Source organism: Myotis nattereri (genome assembly GCF_964212035.1).
Source record: "Myotis nattereri genome assembly, chromosome: 1".
Taxonomy (NCBI): Eukaryota; Metazoa; Chordata; class Mammalia; order Chiroptera; family Vespertilionidae; genus Myotis; species Myotis nattereri.
In genome coordinates this window covers 45,463,755-45,483,612 of record NC_138075.1, presented here as the reverse complement: position 1 = coordinate 45,483,612, position 19,858 = coordinate 45,463,755, and the positions used below count along the sequence as shown (strand labels likewise).

Genomic DNA, 19,858 nt, shown 5'->3' with positions numbered 1-19,858 from the left:
GCCCCCATTCCTGCAAAAGCGCACCTGGCAGGTGTAGGCCCACACAGCCAGGGATGGGGGGCCGGACCCCAGCTTGGGGCCAAGGCCAGGAGGGGAGGTGGAGGGGAGGTAGGCGCGCTTTATCCAGAGCAGCGTTGGCTCAGCTGGGGCCCAGCAGCGGAGGCTGAGGCTGGGCACCAGATGTAATTCCTGCAGATGTGAAGCACTAAGGAGGAGATGGATGCTGGGCTTGGGGAGCTCTGGGTCTGATGGGGAAGGCCCCCCATCAACCCCACTCCCTGTGTGACAGGGGACCCAGCCCACACCCTGTGAGAGACCCGGTCTAATGGGAAACCACCTCTCCCTAGAGAAATGTGTGATGGGACAGGCAGGACAACCAGAGCGCCTCTGCAGCACCCCCACCTACACACTGTGCATGCAGAGGGATGGACCCCCCCACCCCCATTTTCAAGCTGGGGACGGTGAGCAGGGTCACCACCCTGGGGCCTCCAGTTCTGAGGGTCAGGGCAATTCCCTCTCACTGGGATCCCCTCTCTGATGCCTGGCCAGCTTACCTAGGACTGTTCCTGGTCCCAGATACCCCCAGAGCAGTACCTGGTGGCCACAGGGCTCTCAGACTGGCCCCTTCACAGCAGAGCCCACAGCCCTGCCGAAGGTTCTGGTTGGGGGCGTGGTCAGTGGCCTACTCCGCCCCCCCCCCCGCCCCCTACAAAGAGCTTCAATAACCCCATTCAGTGGGGGGTTGGGAATGCTGAGCTGGCTAGTGGGGCCTGAGTCAGCAGCTGGGCAGCTTGGCTCTGGGTCCAGGGGAATCCAGGCCGCCCCCTCCCAGGGCAGAGGGCAGTGACCTAGTCCCGCCGACCCTTTCTGAGCCTGATGTGCCACACTTTAGCCTGCTGAGCTTAGGGAAGAGGTATCGGAGTGGGAATCTGTGTGTGTGTGTGTGTGTGTGTGTGTGTGTGTGTGTGTGTGTGTCGCGGGGGGGGGGGGGGTACATATGTCTCTGTGTCTACCCTCTCCTGCTACCAGAGAGCTCACTATTGACGGTAAAGCTGGTTTTCCCACCTTGCCCTCCTCTGCGTGGACTCCTCGCTTACTACTTCACTCACTCACTCGCCAGGCCTGCTGCTCCCTGCACCTCACCGGCCCACATTCTTCTTGCCTTTAGCTGAGCCCTCATGGTGGCTCTCTCAGCTGGGAAGGGTTTACCTCTATGTAGTTGATTCATTTCTTTCTACTCATCCTTCAGCTCCTCTACGGGCAGCAGCACCTCCTCCCCCAGGAAGCCTTCCCTCACCCACCCACCCCAGGTCAGGTTAGGAGCCGTGGGTTTACCTCCAGCCCTGCACGCCCATGTCCGCTGCTTGTGTATCTGTGCCTCTGCCCCCTTGCAGGCCCCTGGGAGGTGAGGGCGTGCCGGCCTTGTTCACCCAGCATTCCCAGCGCCAGCACTTACTTGATGCTCAGTCATGTGAGTTCAATCTAAATAACACAGTAATTATTCTAAAAACACTTACTGGGTGCTTCCTGCAGTCCAGTCTTCTCACATGTTGATCCATGTCATCCTCTCAGCACCCCGTGCAACAGCAGCACCTCAGCCTTGATGGGGGGAGCGGGTGTGGATTTCCTGGCCCCGCAAGGGCAGGATTGTTGCCTGACACCAGTCCGGGGGTGACCGTGCTCTGGGGCTGGTACCACTACTGGACCTGTTCTGAACGCCTCCGCCATTTCCCGCCGGAGCTCCTCCAGGCCTTGCCGCCCCGGCAATTTTCCAGAGATTTGCTGAGGGAGGCCTAGGGGCAGGTGCCTGGACACAGGCAGGGGCTACTCATAACCCTTCACCCCAGGGGCCCAGCTAGGGGCTGGAGCTGGCTCCCTTGGGCTTCCACTGCCAAAGGGGATGAGGGCTTTCTCCTCCTGGACTCAGAGGTGCCCAGGCAGATTCATGGGGCAGAAACTGCTTCTTGGAGTGGATGCCAGGGCTGGTCCCTCAGCAAATATGCAATGAAGGGGTGGGGGTTGCTGAGTAACCCCACCACCTCCATCCTTTCCCTCACACTTCCTGAGTCCCCACCAAGTGCTAACAGAGGCCCTGGGGACCAGAGTGAACTGGGACTTGGCCTGTGCCCTCCAGGGGCTCTGGTCTGATGGGGAGGGGCGGGGGGTAGAGAGGAAGGGAGGTGGTTGTAAACATGGCTCAGAGTGATCAGGCCTCTAATGGGAGGATGGACAGGTCACTGTGGAGGCTGGGGAGGTGGGGCTGCCTCACAGAGGAGGGAACACTGGCCATGCTACTTGAAGGATGGAGAGGCTTTTGCTAGAGGGCAGAGTACGTGATAAAGGGAACACATGAGCAAAGACCCCAGGGCGTGTCTGGGACCTGGGAGACCTCTCCTCTGGCATCTGTCCTGGGAGGCGGGGCTGTGTCCTCAGGGTGAGCTGGCCGTGGGGTTGCTCAGGTGCCCAGGGCCAGGGATGTGCTGTTTGCTCTGGAGCTGGTGCCTGCCTCTCCAGGCTCACAGGCTCTGGGGACTCTGCTCTCTGGGCTGAGCAGGCAGGAAACATAAAACTTTAAGAGCTGATGTCACCTCTGAAAAATGCCCCCTTCTCCTCCCAGAGCCAGAGCCAGGGGCCCAGTGTTTGTGTTGGAGGGTCTGCTGGTTGGCCTGGCATAGCCGGAGCTGCTTGGGGTCTGTCTGTGCACTCGGTCTCCACTGTCTGATCCTGTTCTTCCATGACTCGGAGCCTGGCTCTGGCTGGAAGGACGTGGGCCTCACAGCTGGGTGACCCCCCTACAGACTCCCTCCCCCACGTGTACACACTCTGGGGGCTGCCTGGGCCCTGAGGCCTGAGCAAGCAGGGCAGGCCTCCTCTCTTGGGTGGGGGTCTGATGTCCCTGGGCCAGGCCTGGCTGAAGAGCAAGTGTGCTGCTGGAGGGGGCGCTCTTGAGCCCCTGTAACTTCCTCTTCCCTCCCTGCCAGGGGCTGCAGAGCTGGGGGCCCTTCTGCCAACAGTCCCTGTGGGGCCCAGGCCTGTGTTTACTGAAGGGACCTGGTAAAAGCCAAAGGTCTGGTCTTGGGTCCTGGGGAGCACTAATGCGTGCAAGTGTGGACACAGGGGAGGTGCAGATCTGGGTCTCACCGGGCCACCCGAGCCTGCTCTGTGCCTGAGGATCCCTCAGAGGAAACCTAGGGGCAAAGTGGGAAGGACACTGGGGATTCAGGAAAATGAATTCCTACCTCCATGTGGCTAGGAACTGGCGGTGGGATCCAGGACAGGCACTTCCTCTCTGGAATGGAATCTCCCATCTATGAATGAAAGTTGCTCTTTCAGGGACCTCCCGGCTGACATTGTAGGGCCCAGTAATGCTCTTCCCTGGCCCTAGGAGCTAGTCTTGCCCTTTCCAGGGGGGTTTCTAGGCCCCATCTACACTTCCCTTCACCCTGCTCCCCTACCCCCGCCTCCACCAGCCCTGCAGCTGAACTCAGCCCTGAGCTAAGGGGACAAAAGCCAGGAGACAAAGCTCAGTCCTGGCATGCTGTGTGACATCAGGCCCGCCACTGCCCCTCTCTGGGCTTTCTTTGCCTCCTCTGCAAAATCGAAGGAGCCTGGCTCAGCTCTGGGATTCTATTAAAGAGGGAACAGGCTATTTCAAGTGTCGAGGTTTTGATTCTGTGGTAGCAGGGAAACTGGTCAGAGCAGCTTCCTGGGGATCAAAGGTTCAGGGGCAGGAGGGGGTGTTTGGTTTATAAGGAGCACCCTGGGCCCGAGCCAGACTTTGTCCTGCGCTTTCTTCTGAGGCCAGAGCAGAGACAGTCTGCGACAGGCCTTTGGGGGTGGGGGTGGGGGTGAGAAAGAAAGTGGAAGGGATGGGGCAGCAGCTTGTGGAGAAGAGGGCAGATGGAAGTCTCTGGAGTCAAATAGAACTTTGAATCCCAGCTTAGCATTTGCCAGCTGAGCATTACATTAAGTTACTGAACTCTTCTAAGGCATTTTTCACATATAAATGGGAATGACAATGGTACCTGTGTCCTAGGGTCACTTAAACATTACATGACATGTAAATGCTTAATGCAGTGCCAGCAGAGACAAGCCCCATTAAATGACCCCGGTCATCCACGCCACCCTACTGTCAAGGCTAAAATCCAACGCTGCCCTTTATGAGGGCGCTCTGGCGAGGCACAGGCCTCCAAGGGGAGCTGCTCCTTGATGCCTGACAAGCAGTTTCCATGATCTGAGTGTTCTGTCTGGGAGATGACAAAATCCCGCCATGCTGTGGGCTGTGCAGGAGCCAGGCCTCTGTCCCTGCTGAAGCCAGAGCTCTGCACCCAAGAGCCCCAACTCTGCCCACGGCCCCCGTGCCCAGGGCTCAGCCGCTGGCTCTGTCTCTGGGAACAAAACTCAGGCCCTCTCTCCTTTGAGGTGTTGATGGCAACTTCCAAAGTCCCCTTCAGTTTTCCTCGTCACCATTTATCCCCCTCTGTACTCTCCTCCACCCCCCCCCATCACCACTCTGTGTCCACTTCATTTCTTAGAGCCTCCAACCTTTTATTAAGAAAATGTTCGAACACAGAAAGTTGAAAAAATTGTACAGCCCACACTGTGTGCCCACCACCGTTTTACTACACGTGCTTCATTGCATGTCAATCCCTCTAGTCTTCCTTCCACCCAGCAATTCATCTGACTTTTTTTGATGCATTTCAAAGTAAGCTGCGATGTCCGTTCACCCATAAACACTTCAGCCGGCATATCATTAACTACACCTGTTTATAATTCTTTTCTTTTTGAGGTAAAGTTTGCTGAGTAAAATGCACCAATCTTAAGTGCACTCTTCGGTGAGTTTTGACAAATGCAGTCATTTGTGTAACCAAAGCACTATTAAGAGATGGACATTGCATTTATTCCTTTCTAACTCTGAGTGACACTGCATCTTTCTGAGGACTTTTGGGGGAAATTCCTGCAGGTCAAAACGGCAGGGATCCACGCTGTCTTGTCTCCCTCTTAGCTCTGGCTGCTTGGAAGTTCCGAGATCCGCTACAGCCTGCTTCCGGCACGCACTTAGGACTTGAGCAAAGCCTTTCTGTGTGTCATCTTACTCTCTCTTCTCCCCAATTCCCTTGTCTGTTATTTTTAAGTCCTCTGAACTATATACAACTCTGCAAGCTGGTTCTCAAATCCTTTTTTTTTTTTTTTTTGGAAGAAACTGAAGGAGTGCTGCATAAATAATCATATTGGAATTTTCAGGATGTTTCAATGGTTTGTGGTGCCCAAATATGTGAAAATGGAAGCTGTCCCAGTAAATCTGGAATGAATTGACACCCTACGCACAGAGAACGGACCTGTGTGTATCATATGCAGTGTACACATACACGATTCTTTTCTCAGTCCAGACACTGGCATGGGCAGTGACACCGTCCATTCCAAACTCAAAGGTCCCACTCAGCAGGGCCTTGCTGGGGGGATGGTTTGCGCAGCAGCCTTGGACGGCCTCAGGGTGGCGCCTGTGAACGGGAGACGATGATGGTGACGGGTCTGGAACCAGCCTGCCATGCTGGACAGCACAGCCCCACCAGGCTCTTTGGTCTGAGTTCAGCTGCTGTGATTTCCTGGGTCCTGACTTACATTCCCTTCCCCCGTCCCCCCCCCCCCCCATCTCCACTCGTGGGGAGTCCCTGGGGCGGCGGCTGAAGACCCCAGCCAAGCCCTCTGGTTCCAGTTCATGAAAGGTGGGCAGGATGGAGATGTCGGGTGGGGAGAGGGGAAAAGCTGCCTCTGCAGCGTTTCTCTCCTCAGGACATGCTCTGGATCCGGCTTAGCATCCATCACAGGCCTCATTTCACTTTGATTTAGGAGGCTGTTTGATTAGAGTCTGTCTCCTCACTAGATTCTAATCTTGTCTGTTGTTATTCACCATCGAGTCCCTGTGGCTTTGCTCAGACAATACTATTTATTTAAGGAAGGAAGCAAGGAAGGGATTAAGGTTTTTTTGTTTTTACTAGTATTTCATCCCTGCACAGTGGATGTGAGAACAAGCTCAAGGGATCCTACGTGGACAGGGAGTGGGGGTTCTGGGGTCCCAGTCTGACAACCCTCATAGATGCATACAGCACCTCACCTGGTAAGGGGCACCATCTTGGAAGAGGGGAGCCGGGGTTCTTCTAGAGAGGCGACTCCATCCTCGGGAATAAGTACCCATAGGCCCAATGATGATCTCAGAAGTTCTCTGAAACAACAGGTAGGGATTTAAAAATGTTATTGATTGATTGACTTTTAAAGAGAGAGAAGAAAGGAGAGAGAAACATCAATTTGTTGTTCCACTTACTTATGCAAGCATTGATTGCTTCTTGTATATGTCCTGACTGGGGATCAAACTCACAACCTTGGCATATCTGGACAACACTCTAACCAAGTGAGCTACCTGGCCAGGGCCAGGGATTTAAAATTTTAAAAACAGTGATTTTATATAATTCTATAAAACTCAACTATTACTAAAGTACAAACATAACTACATAAAATTAAAAATATAAAAGTAAAATTACATTTTGTTTTAAGAATTACATGGAAAATATATTAATATATTCACATCACAGAGAAATGGCAACCCCTTTCCATGCTACCCAGAGACTGTCCACAGCGTGTCTTTCTGCTTTTCCTTCCTAATTTAAAGGGAAACTTGCACGATGACTCGAGCCCCTGAAGTCCTGAAAACGAAGTAGGAGGATGTCCTCACATTTCTCGCGAGTATGCAGTGTACACATACACGATTCTTTTCTCAGTCCAGACACTGGCATCGGCAGTGTCCTCGCGAGAGGAACTCACTTAGGTGGCACCAACCTTGACTTTCAAATAGAACAATTCATCACAAGAGGAAAACTGCGGGCACCTGCATCATGGACCGGAGGCTCTGCCATTGTTGCCGTGGAAAACCGCTGGAGTCCGTGTCCTGCCCTGCAGCAATGCCGGCCCGCGGCCAGGCGTGCTACCGCTCGCTGCGGCCCTGGAGCCGCTCGGGCTGCTGGTGGCCTCACCCCTGCAACGCGCTAACCAGCTCCAGGCGGCCTGCCAGGAGCCGCTGCTCCGGTGGTCACTGATGGCCCGCTGGCCACCAGCCTCCCACAGAGACGTGTTAGGTTAACCTGCCCGCCATCGCCCTGTGAAACAGACTCTCCTCCGCGCGTGTGGACCTGGCCATCCCCGTGCAACAGGGGACTCACGCCTCCGGCCTGCGGTGGATGCTGGCCCTGGAGGCTCTGCGCGGTGGATGCTGGCCCAGGAGGCTCTGCGCGGAAGATGCTGGCCCAGGAGGCTCTGCGCGGTGGATGCTGGCCCAGGAGGCTCTGCGCGGAAGATGCTGGCCCAGGAGGCTCTGCGCGGTGGATGCTGGCCCAGGAGGCTCTGCGCGGTGGATGCTGGCCCAGGAGGCTCTGCGCGGTGGATGCTGGCCCAGGAGGCTCTGCGCAGAGCATGCTGGCCCAGGAGGCTCTGCGCGGAGGATGCTGGCCCAGGAGGCTCTGCGCGGAGGATGCTGGCCCAGGAGGCTCTGCGCGGAGGATGCTGGCCCAGGAGGCTCTGCGCGGAGGATGCTGGCCCAGGAGGCTCTGCGCGGTGGATGCTGGCCCAGGAGGCTCTGCGCGGAGGATGCTGGCCCAGGAGGCTCTGCGCGGAGGATGCTGGCCCAGGAGGCTCTTCGTGGAGGATCCTGGCCCAGGAGGCTCTGCGCACGCGCGCACCATCTCCCGTGAGCACCTGCGGGAGGCCCAGCCTGAGCTCTACTTCTACAGAGAAGGAGCAGGCCGCTGCAGAAAGGCTGTGGCTGAGGGCAAGTCTCAGGGTGAAAGGCTGTGGCTGAAGGCAAGTCTCAGGGTGAACGGACCGCTTCAGCCCCCAAACTTACTGCTGCTCGACCCGAGGCCGCCCACAGTCCGGAGGCACAAAGGTGCCGGTGCCTGTGCAGCTGGTCCCGCCTAAGCCCCCACTGTGCAGGCACGGAATGGGGAGGCAGCCCACCGAGGGGCCTTAGGCCGTTAAATGAAAATAAGGTTGACAAAAACGAAATAGTTCCTTTAACCAAAAAAGGGGGTGGGAGGGTCGGGGGGAGAAGAAAGCAAGAAAAGAAAGAAATGGCAACTGTACCTGAAGTCTATGGAGTACAAAAGGGTAAGGCCCTTGTCCCCCGTCACCTTCCCTTCCCCAGGTGCCCTCTGACAGCTGGCCGAACCCCTCCCGAATGGCCTCTGTATTTTCCTACAAATCAGGTAATATACACATATGCAGTTTGGTTTGCCTTTCTACATGGGTGGAGATGGGTAATATTTCATGTTATATATTAGAGATCTTTCTGGATCAGTTCGCCCAGCGCGGCCTCATTCATTTTAATGGCTTCACAGCATTTTATTGGATGGATGGGTGTCCCGTAATTGGCCTCGCCCGTCTCCTGTGGAGGGACATTTTTTTCCTTTTCAGTGCTTTGTCTCACAAAGAACGCTGCAGCGATGTGATTTCATACCCGTGTGTGTGTATCTATTCTTTTTTAAAAGTGGAATTGCTGAGTCAGTTCTGATTGTAATGGATGTTGCCAAATCATCTTTCTTTAGAGGTAACTTCATTCTTTTTAACCAGAATATAGTCAATGTCAACATCTAACCGACATAATCAGTTAGAATGATAATGGGCCTGTGGCTCAGGATGTGGGAGCCAACAGGGCGCCTGCTGGTGGCTGGGGAAGGGCTTGACTCCTGCGGGGAGCTCAGTAGTTAATCCCAGAAGAAATCGCTACTGGTCCAGAGCATTATAGTTTACAGAGTTTTTTTAGTTCATTTAACCCAGCTGAACTTCCGAGGGAGGCAGTATTATTTATTTTCATCCCATTCTATGGATGAGGAAACTGAGCCTTGAATGAGTCCCACCCTCACGTGACTGGCAGGCCCGGACTTCAACTTCCAGCCGCTTTCCCCTTTCTCCCTGGGTGACTTCCTGTCTCCCCATTCCTTGCCACCTCCTCTACAACCAGATCCTCCCCAAGCAATGCTTTCCTCAGAGTCAACCCCAAAGCCCACTCCTCGGGCTCCACGGAACCCAGGAATATGCAATGAGAATTAGAGGTGGTTAGGATTTGCCTGGAACACATCCCCTGCGGCTGCCCCAGTAAGAGAATTTATAGCTTCCTGTTGCTCCACAGGCTCAAGAACCGAAGGTGGGACTGGACTGGACTCCTTCCTGCACGGCCCCTTGGCACCCAGGGCCAGAAAAGGAGTTACAAACTTAAGTTTGGAGAACAAATAATTGCGAGGGCAGTCGGGGGAGGAGTACATAAATGAGTACATGTGTGGAAAAGCAAAAGACCCAATGTATGAAGGTGCTTTATCATCCAGACCCCATTTGATTTTGGTTTCTGGGCGGGTCTTGGAATCAATCCCCCACAGATAGATACCAAGGGACGATAGTACAGCAAAAATTAGGGGGTGGGGTGGCTTCCAAGATCAGGTTACAGAAGGACTGAGAGCCTGCGGGTGGCTCCCTTGCCCTGAGGGGAGCCAGCTGCCATGTTGTGGCTGCTCTACCAAGGAGCCCACAAGTTGAGGAGCTGAGTCAAGAGCCAACGAGGACCAGAGGCTGCCAAGAGCCCTGTGAGTGAACTTGGAAGTGGATCCCTTCCCAGTCAGACTTTGAGATGTCTGCAGCCCCTGCCCACACCCAGATTGCGGCCTCCAGAGAGACCTTCAGCCACAGGCACCCAGCCAAGCTGTACCTGGCTTTCTGGTCCACAGAAACTGGGAGATAATGATAAGTGCTTGTTAAGCCACTAAGTTTGAGGGTAACTTGTTACTCAGGAATAGGAAGCTAAAACACATTCTGTGGTCTACATTTTCCCATCGCTGAATGCCTGGGCTGTGTTTAACTTTTCACTAATACAAAATTATTTTGTGAACATCTTCCGGTCCAACAAGCCTTTTCTGAATGTAAGATCATTTCCTGAGGGTGACCCCAACAGGGAGATGACTGAAGCTAAGGTTCAAGCATGCAAGCTATTTCATAAACATCTCCAAAGTGCTGTCCTTCAAGGATGGGTGTGGCCGAGTGGGGTCACCAGGAGTGTCCAGGCCCTCATTTTCACATTCCCTTGGCCAGCATTTTTCTTAGTCTTCCTGATTATTAATGTCTCCAACAGCAATTAGGTAATTCTAGTACTTCCCTTGCTTACCTCTCAGGGTTACTGTCGGACTTGAAATCAAAATCACGTAAATGAAAAGTCCCCTAGAGGCTGTGCTGTGTTCTGTAAGGCTGGGAGAGGTTGTGGTTTTTCTTAGAATCACAGGGCTTCTCAGTGCTCAGTTTATTCCAGTGCCTCCCTATCTCATAGGAGAGGAAGCAGGGGCTCAGAGATGAGCAGCGCTTACTCAGGGTCACACGGTAATTCATGGCAGGGCTTGGATAAGGTAACAAGGATCCTTTGCCCCCAGGGTAGAGCTCTTCCCTCTGACCCGCACAGCCTCCCAGCTTGCAGCTTTGCCTCAACCAAATATCCAGGCGGAACTGCAGATCTCTCCTTCAACCTGAGAACTTAGAAAATCCCTAATTTTTAAGAAAAACTGGCCCCAAATCCTCCCTTCTTTTACTGACCTGGCCACCCAACAAACCACCCTTGTCTCCACCAACCAGGCCAGTAAACACCCCGTGTGACTTTGCCTAGCTCACTTCTCCCACATCTCAGGGCAGGCTGGCCCCACTGCTCAGCCTCCTTCTCTCTCCAGGGCCCCTCTCTTAGGCCATGAACCCAAGCCATGCTGTTTCCATCCCCCTGTCACTGTGGCCAAGAAAACAGGAAGCATCTGAGTCACCCATTGTCCCCTGGGCCTTGGCTGTCTGGGCCCGAGTTTTGGAGTCAAGGAAGGACAAGGAGGGAAGAGGTTGGTCTCACAGAAGCCAGGATTTCTGTAGAGCCCACTCTTCTAACACTGTCTTCCAGCTTGTGGGACCCCAAATAGCCAACGGTCCAGGAACCTCCCAAATTCTTCTTGGGATAAAGGAAGAGCACTGTCTTGAGATTTGGAATTCTAGAGTTGGCTCTGCTTCCCACTGGCTGTGGGCCTTGAGCTTGTCTGATGGTCCTCAAGAGTGGGTAAATATTAGAATTGCCTGGAGAGCTTTAAAAAATACTGACATCTGGGCTCTACCCCAAGTGATTCTGACTTAATTTTTAAAAGCTCCCAGGTGATTCCAAAGTACATCCAGGCTTGAGATCCACTGGGCTAGTCATCCCCAAGCCTCAGTCTCTTGCCTGTCAAATGGGGCTAATGATGCCTATTCTCCACAGCTGCTGAGAAACAGCCGGGGCCCTGGGTTTATTCAGGCTCATTGAAAATGTAGCGCTAGGGTAATAAGTCTGTACATGTCCACCTGTGGTAGGGCTGGGGCGGACGTGAGATACTCTGAGGGCCTTTAGAGCCATGGCCAGAATGACAGTGGTAGACATTAACGGGATATTGATGAGCATGTTGAACGAGCCTGTCTACTGTCCCCCTGTGGTCGTCCTCTAAAGTGTCCAGCCCTGAGCAGAGTAAGTACAAGGTGAAAGCAGCCGGGGCACCCCAGATCCATGCCCCAAAGAGCTCTTGGACTGTTGGGGAGAGGGGCAGGAATACAACAGCTCAAACTACAAGGCAGAAGGATAAAAAGGTGCCAGATTGGAGGGAGTAGGGAAGGCTTCTTGTAGGAAATGGCATTCATCCTGGGGGCTCCACTAGGACCTGGGAACCCCTGGAACAAAGGCATAAAGGCAGGAATGAAAGTTCAATCAAGACTTCCCAGGGTGTGGATTGTGAGTGGAGGGGATGGGAGAGGAAGGAGGCCGGAGTGCAGGAGGCCGGCATTCCCTTCCAGCCCTGTCCTCGTGGGAACATATATATGAGGACATACTGGATGATGCCTTTTATGAGAAATTACAAACACATTTGTTTTACAGCATGGGTCTGTTTTTGACATTTATTGTTTTAGCCAACTCTTGGTTATGTTGTCTTGCTGCCTGTATGCCTGGTTATCTTTGATTGTAAAATAGACATTTGTTTGAAACGTGACCTTCAGTAATTACTGGAGACCAAAAACGATGTCATCTTCCTTCAGTTAGGAGTTTAATTAGCTTCTGCCAGGCATCTGGGGTACTAGCAATTCAGGACCACCTTGGTCCAATTTTAAGGCTTGTGGCTTACCCAGATTATTCAAAGCCAGAGCATAGGCCTTGCTGGAACCAGTTTACTTCTGGTTCACCGTTACTCTTAGAATGCAGCCGCTTGGATTTCCCAGTCCTGAATGTGGGGCAATTTCCCAGTTCTGCCCTAAATTCTGTTCTTGACCCCCTCAAGGCTCTCAGAGGTTCTGCTCAGCTTCTCAGCTTCTTCTTCTTCTTTTTTTTTTTTTTTAATATATTTTATTGAGTTTTTACAGAGAGGAAAGGAGAGAGATAGTTAGAAACATCGATGAGAGAGAAACATCGACCAGCCGCCTCCTGCACACCCCCCACTGGGGATGTGCCCGCAACCAAGGTACATGCCCTTGACCGGAATCTAACCTGGGACCTCCCAGTCCGCAGGCCAACGCTCTATCCACTGAGCCAAACCGGTTTCGGCCTTCTCAGCTTTTTCACCCTGATTGGCCAACTCTACTGCAGAAGTGCCTCCCAATACGAGGCTTGCTGGCCAGGCAATTTCTTTGTATCCTGTCAGTTTTTTGATGCTTTTTAGATTATTAAAATATTAGAGGCCTGATGCATGAAATTCGTGCAAGAGTAGGCCTTCCTTCCCCCGGCTGCCGGCACCTGCTTCCCTTCGGCACCTGGGACCCGGGCTTCCCGAGCAGCCCCGGCTTTGCCTGGAAGGTTATCCGGAAGGACGCCAGGTCTAATTAGCATATTACGCTTTTATTATAGATTGTAGCCAGTTTTTTAAAGTTGCTTTCAGTAGTAAAGTTGGTCTGAATCATCTAAGTCTGTCTTTACTGAAAGTAGAGGTTCTCTCCAATTTGATTCTAACATGATAGTGTTCTTTTTTTTTTTTTTTTTAATATATTTTATTGATTTTTTACAGAGAGGAAGGGAGAGAGATAGAGAGTTAGAAACATCGATGGGAGAGAAACATCGATCAGCCGCCTCCTGCACATCTCCTACTGGGGATGTGCCCGAAACCCAGGTACATGCCCTTGACCGGAATCGAACCTGGGACCTTTCAGTCCACAGGCCAACGCTCTATCCACTGAGCCAAACCGGTTTCGGCTAGTGTTCTTACTTAATATGTTTTTTTCTCACCCAAGGATATGTTTTTTTTATTGATTTTAGAGTAAGAGAGAGAGAGAGAGAAAGAAAGAGAGAAAGAGAAATCAACCTGTTGCCTCCTGTACCTGCCCCAACCAGAGATGGAGCCTGAAAGCTGGGTAGGTGACCTTATCAGGAATCAAACCCACGACGCTTGGGTACACAGGATGATGTTCCAACCAACCGAGCCACACTGGTCAGGGCTTAATTTTTTATCTTAAAATTATACCCCTTTTTCTTTTAAATTGAAACTATATAAAAAAATAAGTATTTATTTATTTTTTCTGACAACACACACAAAAGTTCAAAACAACAATACCAATATGAACAATAAAAAACCCAGCATCCATCTAGATGTAATTTGTCCTGAGTCTGTGCAGTTCTGTGGGATCTCATTCCAGCTTTTTTTTAAAAAAATATATTTTATTGATTTTTTACAGAGAGGAAGGGAGAGGGATAGAGAGTTAGAAACATCAATGAGAGAGAAACGTCAGTCAGCTGCCTCCTGCACACCTTCTACTGGGGATGTGCCCACAACCAAGGTACATGCCCTTGACTGGAATCGAACCTGGGACCTTTCAGTCCGCAGGCCGATGCTCTATCTACTGAGCCAAACTGGTTAGGGCCTCCCTCCAGCTTTTCCTTAGGGCAACACTTTTCCCCTCTAGGCTAATGCTTCCAGGGGTAGTAAAACTGGGGGTTCCCTTTCAGACTTTAAATTCAGCTTGAAAATCTTACTATTCTCTTTATGTGCCGCAAATTTAACAATCTCCTTTGACAACTCTTTGAATAATGTTTGATCAGTTTATAAAGTTAGTTAATCAAATACCAGGTATCTTAAAATACTTTAAACTTCAATAGTTAGGCGTCCTGCACTGGCCACTGTGGCTCAGTTGTTTGAAGTGTTGTCCTGTGCATTGAAAGGTAGGTTAGCCCTAGCTGGTTTGGCTCAGTGGAAAGAGCATTGGTCTGTGGACTGGAGGGACCCAGGTTCGATTCCAGTCAAGGGCACATGCTCGGGTTGCGGGCTCGATTCCCAGTAGGGGGTGTGCAGGAGGCAGCCAATCAATGATTCTCTCTCATCATTGATGTTTCTATCTCTATCTCCCTCTCCCTTCCTCTCTGACATCAATAGAAAAATGTAATGATGTTATTTTTTCTTTTTAAAAAGGAGGAAAGGTAGGTTAGATTCCCAGTCAGGGCACATACCCAGTTTGTGAGTTCAATACCCAGTATGGGTGCATGTGGGAGGCAAATTGATTGATGTTTCACTCTTACATCGATGTTTCTCTTTCTCTTCCTCTCCTTTCCTCTCTCTCTCAAATCAATAAAAGCATGTCCTTGGATGAGGATTGAAAAATAGTGAAAATTAAAATATGGTAAATTTAAAGTTCTCTTATATGTTCTAACTAGAGGCCTGGTGCACGAAATTTGTGCACGGGGGAGGGAGGGTCCCCTGTACCCTCTCTAACCCAGGACCCCTCGGGGGATGTCCAACTGCCAGTTTAGGCCTGATCCTGGGCCTAAACCGGCTCACCTGCCTGCCTGCCTGACTACCCGTAACTGCCCCCCCCCCCCCGCCAGTCTGATCACCCCTAACCACCTCTGCCTGCTGGCCTGATCACTCCTCATTGTGTCCCCCCCCCCGCCGTCCTGGTAGCCCCTAACTGCCCCCCTGCCAGCCTGATCACTCCTAACTGCCTCTGCCTGCCAGCTGATTGCCCCCAACTCCCCCCCCCCCCCCCCGCTGACCTGGTCTCCCCACACAGCCTGCTGCTTGGTCACTTGGTTGCCCCTCACTAACCCCCCTGATGGCTTGGCCACCCCACACGGACTACTGCTCAGTTGTTTGGTCGCCCCTCTTGAACCCCCCTGCCAACCGGGTTGCTCCACGCAGCCTGCTGCTCGGTCCTTTGGTCGCTCCTCACCCCCCTGCCGGCCTGGTCACCCCACGCAGTCTGTTTGGTCGTCCGTTTGGTTGCGATGGTTGCTTAGGCTTTTATATAGATAGATATTGTGTATAAATTCAGTAAGAGTTCAATATAAAATCCTCAGTTTAAATTATTTAATTATACACTTTCAATAATTAGTTAAAAAGCCATCACTCTAAAAGACCAAATTATATTATACATTACAAGCATTATAGAGTACCAAATATATAAAGATCGTCTCTTAATAAAAAAATCAGGGTCACACAATACAATATGCAGATGATGTATTATTATAGAACTAGTGGCCCAGTGCACAGATTCGTGCACAATGAAAGGAAATTAATTAGAAGAAATATTTTAATATTGCTATTCACTCTTTCTCTATAATAGAAGTGTCAACCAAATTCATGATTGATAATGACAGACGGAAACACATGCGTGCGATTGGCACCAGTGAGAGCTTTATATGTATTGCGCATGTATGAGTCAACTTAGCCTTTTATATATATAGACTATACTTGCTTAATTAGACCTGCTTTCTGATTTAGCTAAACTTTTTCCAGTCCAGTGAAGCACCCCAACTTCTCTTTCAGGTAATTGTCAGCAACACAGCAGTAAATATCAACATGAAGCAGATTATTGTAGATTATGCAGGGAGAACAAAGGGTAAAATACTTAACTGCAGCAGTGTTTGACTATATTCTGCACAGTGAGAAAACCTGAAGTCATTTTCAAGGTCCACCATTTCTTACTTCTTTTTAGTCAGGTCAAGTTTCTAAACTTTCTAAATCTCCGTTTTCCAGCTAATGAAAAGAAAATAGGATTCTACTGAGTCTCCTATCTACCTATTCCAAGACTTCTGTGAGGATCAAATGAGATGAGGCACAGGAAAATGCTTCATGGACATTTGGTTAAAGCATAAAGTATAAAGTATAAAATGTTTGCACCTGGCTATACAGTTGTGTTCCTGGGCTGAAGAAACTACAAGGAGGCTAGTCCAGCTGTGGGCAAACTTGAAATGAATAAAACTAAAACTAAAAAAAAAAGACCGTACCCTTTTATGTAATGATGTTTACTTTGAATTTATATTAGTTCACACAAACACTCCGTCCATGCTTTTGTTCCGGCCCTCCGGTCCAGTTTAAGAACCCATTGTGGCCCTCGAGTCAAAAAGTTTGCCCACCCCTGGGCTAGTCGCTAGGGAGAGGAAGCCAGGCATTGCTACATGACATCATTTCCCGGCACCCACAGCCACCGTTTCTGGGCTGGGCTGGGCTGTGGGCCGCATTTTGCGCCATGGGATCTTGGCTGCGTTGGCTGCAATTTGGTGGGCTGTCACTCGGGGGTGGTGGTGGGGCCTGTGTCCCACTTGGGGGAAGCCCAGTGTTACTTTGTCGGTGCCAGGTCTGCAGTGCTGTTTCTTTGTAAATGGCCAGTGCGTGTCACGGCAGCTCCTGCATTGAGCGTCTGCCCCCTGATGGTCAGTGCACATCATAGCGACCAGTCGGACAGTTGGAGGGACACTTAGTATAATAGACTTTTATATATATAGGCTAGAGGCCCGGTGCACAAAAATTTGTGCACTCGGGGGGGGGGGGGTCCCCCAGCCCGGCCTGTTCCCTCTCGCAGTCTGGGACCCCTCAGGAGATAACGACCTGCTGGCTTAGGCCTGCTCCCGGGTGGCAGAGGGCAGGCCCAATCCCTAGGTGCAGCCCCTGGTCAGGCTCAGAGCAGGGCCGATTGGGGAGTTGGGGCGCTGCCCCGTCATGCACAGAGCAGGGCAGATTGGGAGGTTGTGATGTCACCTTCAGTCACGCTCAGGGTAAGGCCAATTGGGGGGTTGGGGCACCATCCCCTGTCACACTCAAGGCAGGGTCGATGGGGAGGTTGGGTCACCACCCCCTGTCACACACACAGCAGGGCTGATCAGGGGGTTGGGGCGCCGCCCTCTATCACCCACAGAGCAGGGCCGATCAGGCGGTTGGGGCTCCGCCACTCTCACACTCAGGGCAGGGCCGATGGGGAGGTTATGGCTCTACCCCATCACACACAGAGCAGGGCCTGTGGAGGGGGGGTTGGGGAGCTCCCCCCTATCAGGCACAGAGCAGGGCTGCTCAGGGGGTTGGGGCCCCGCCCCCTGTCACACACAGAGCTGCAGGGCGATCAGGGGGTTTGGGCGCTGCCCCCTGTCACGCTGATCCCGGTGCCGGGAGGCATATTACCCTTTTACTATATAGGGTAGAGGCCTGGTGCATGGGTGGGGCCGGCTGGTTTGCCCTGAAGGGTGTCCTGGATCAGGGTGGGGGTCCCCACTGGGGTGCCTGGCCAGTCTGGGTGAGGGGCTGAGGGCTGTTTTCAGGCTGGGAGTGACTGAAGTTCCCAACCGCTCCTTTTTTTCTTTTTTTTTTATTCTGGGCCAGCTTTACCTTGAGGCTTGGCTCCAGCTCTTAGGCCTGCCTCTGCGGCTGAAAGTAGGTTTCTGGCCTTTGCTTACAATGTTGCGAATCTGCTGGCTGAAGTCCGGAGGTATTTGTTACAATGTTTCTTAAACTGCCCACTCAGAGGCCTGCAGCCACAGGCGGGGAACGTTGGTTTCCTCCAACGATCCTCTGTCACTGAGGCAAGCAAGCCTCATGTCAGTTTCAAGCTGCCTGGCTGCCGGCCGCCATCTTGGCTGACAGTTAATTTGCATATCACCCTGATTAGCCAATGAAAAGGGTAGCGGTCGTACTCCAATTACCATGTTTCTCTTTTATTAGTGTAGATTGTACACTTGAAACCTATATATGGTTTTACTAACCCATGTCACCCCAATAAATTAAATAAATTCAATAAATAAATATAAAAATTTAGCCTGGCTGGTGTGGCTCAATGGTTGAGCATCAACCTATAAACCAGAACATCATGATTAGATTCCCAGTCAGGCCACATGCTTGGATTGCAGGCTCAATCCCCAGTATGGAGGGCGCAGGAGGCAGCCAATCAATGATTCTCTCTCATCATTGATGTTTCTATCTCTCTATCCCTCTCTGAAATCAATAAAATGTATTTAAAAAAAAACCCCTGAAAAATAAAATCAAGTAGCCCACTTCTTTGGTGCCAAATTTTCTAAATACTTCCCAGTTCTTCTGGTGCAGCTCCCTCTCTCGCTGATAACCTGATTGGATTTTGAACCTTAAACTAGGTGTTAATAACCCGCACCCCCTTAAAGATGTCCACATCCTAATTCCTGTGAATGTGTTTGTTATTTTACATGGCAAAAGGGACTTTGCAGATGTGATTGAGTTAAGGGTCTTGAAATGGGGAGATGAGCCTGTATTATCCAGGTGGCCCAATGTAATCACAGGGCCCTATGAGGGAGGGGGAGGCAGGAGAGTCACAGAGAGAGATGTGGTAGCAGAAGCAGAGGCTGGAGTGCTGGGATTGCTGACTGAAAGGGAGCCAGGAGCCAAGAAATGAGAGCAGCTTTATTTAGAAGCTGGAGAAGGTAAGGAAACTGATTCCCCCCTGGAGCCACTAGCAGGAGTTCAGTCCTGCTCACACCTAGATTTTTGCCAAGTGGGGCCCATTTGGGACTTCTGTTCTCCAGGACTGTAAGATAATGAATTTGTGTTGTTGTAAGCCATTAAATTTGTGGTAATTTGTTAAAGCAGCAGTAGGAAATTAATACACTATATAAATAGAATTTTTTACTTAGCCCTAGGACTTCTGAATTCCATGTGATCCTAAGATGTGTAAATTTCCATTCCATTGAATTTTAAGGACTTTTGCATGACCACAACAACAAAATTAATGGAAGTTCCATGTTTTCTACACAGTGTGTTTGCCCAGCACACTGTTCTGAAGACATGGAGTTATATTCTTCACAATTCCTCCTGTGTGGCTATGTAAGCACTTGCTCACGGGAGTGTTTTGGTTCGTTTCTAACCAGGCAGTGTTCACTTTCTACAGCTGGCAGTCCTGGGTTCCTAGAAGGTGGTGTCTGAAGCTACTGGGCTCCCTGATAATATTCTGGCAACTGAATACAGTTGTGGAAGTCAGTTCTGTAGGCTGCTTATGAGACAGCTGCTCCATTCATTCTCCAAGAACTCCCAGAACACCAGGCAGAGGGACACAGCAGTGAATGGGAATGGTCTGCATCCTCAAAGCACTCACCTGTAGGGGGAGCCAGAGATAATCATGATATGGTGCAGTAAGAGCAGGGACAGCAGAGAGGAGGAGGGTAGGGAGGAAGATGTAGTCAGGAACTTGAAATGCATGGGCTGAGAAGGGACAGCACACAGACTATTTGAAATTGGACCTGGCCAGGCTGAGAAATATGAATGAATGGTTGCCAGGCCTGAGGGCCCTTGGTGAGGAGGCAGGGAGGGAGACCTGATCTGGTGCTGGCTGGTAGGCACCCTCGGGAACCTGGACCTTCTGTCAGCCTGGGCTCAGGCAGGCTGGGTTCCAGGCCCAGCCCTGTCTTGTGACTTCAGTATCTTCATCTGAACAATGTCATTCATACTAGAACCTTCCTCTCTACAGGGAAGCAGGAGACGGAGAGCAGGGAGAATGGACTATGTTCAGGAGGTTGGACTGCTGACATCAGAAGGTAAGCTGGGCTCCAGCCAGTGCATCTACT

At 51.4% G+C, this 19,858-nt stretch overlaps 1 long non-coding RNA gene across 1 annotated transcript in view; it reads right to left on the bottom strand.

Moving 5' to 3' along the window:
- Window positions 1-4,533: 4,533 nt before the first annotated feature.
- Window positions 4,534-19,858, bottom strand: part of LOC308519504 — a 112,949-nt gene continuing 97,624 nt past the window's right edge. Inside the window, exons 3-4 of the long non-coding RNA XR_013995995.1 lie at window positions 6,116-6,223; window positions 4,534-5,501 (exon numbers count right to left, since the gene is read on the bottom strand). This is a non-coding gene — a long non-coding RNA (uncharacterized lncRNA). The remainder of the gene's footprint in view (window positions 5,502-6,115; window positions 6,224-19,858) is intronic.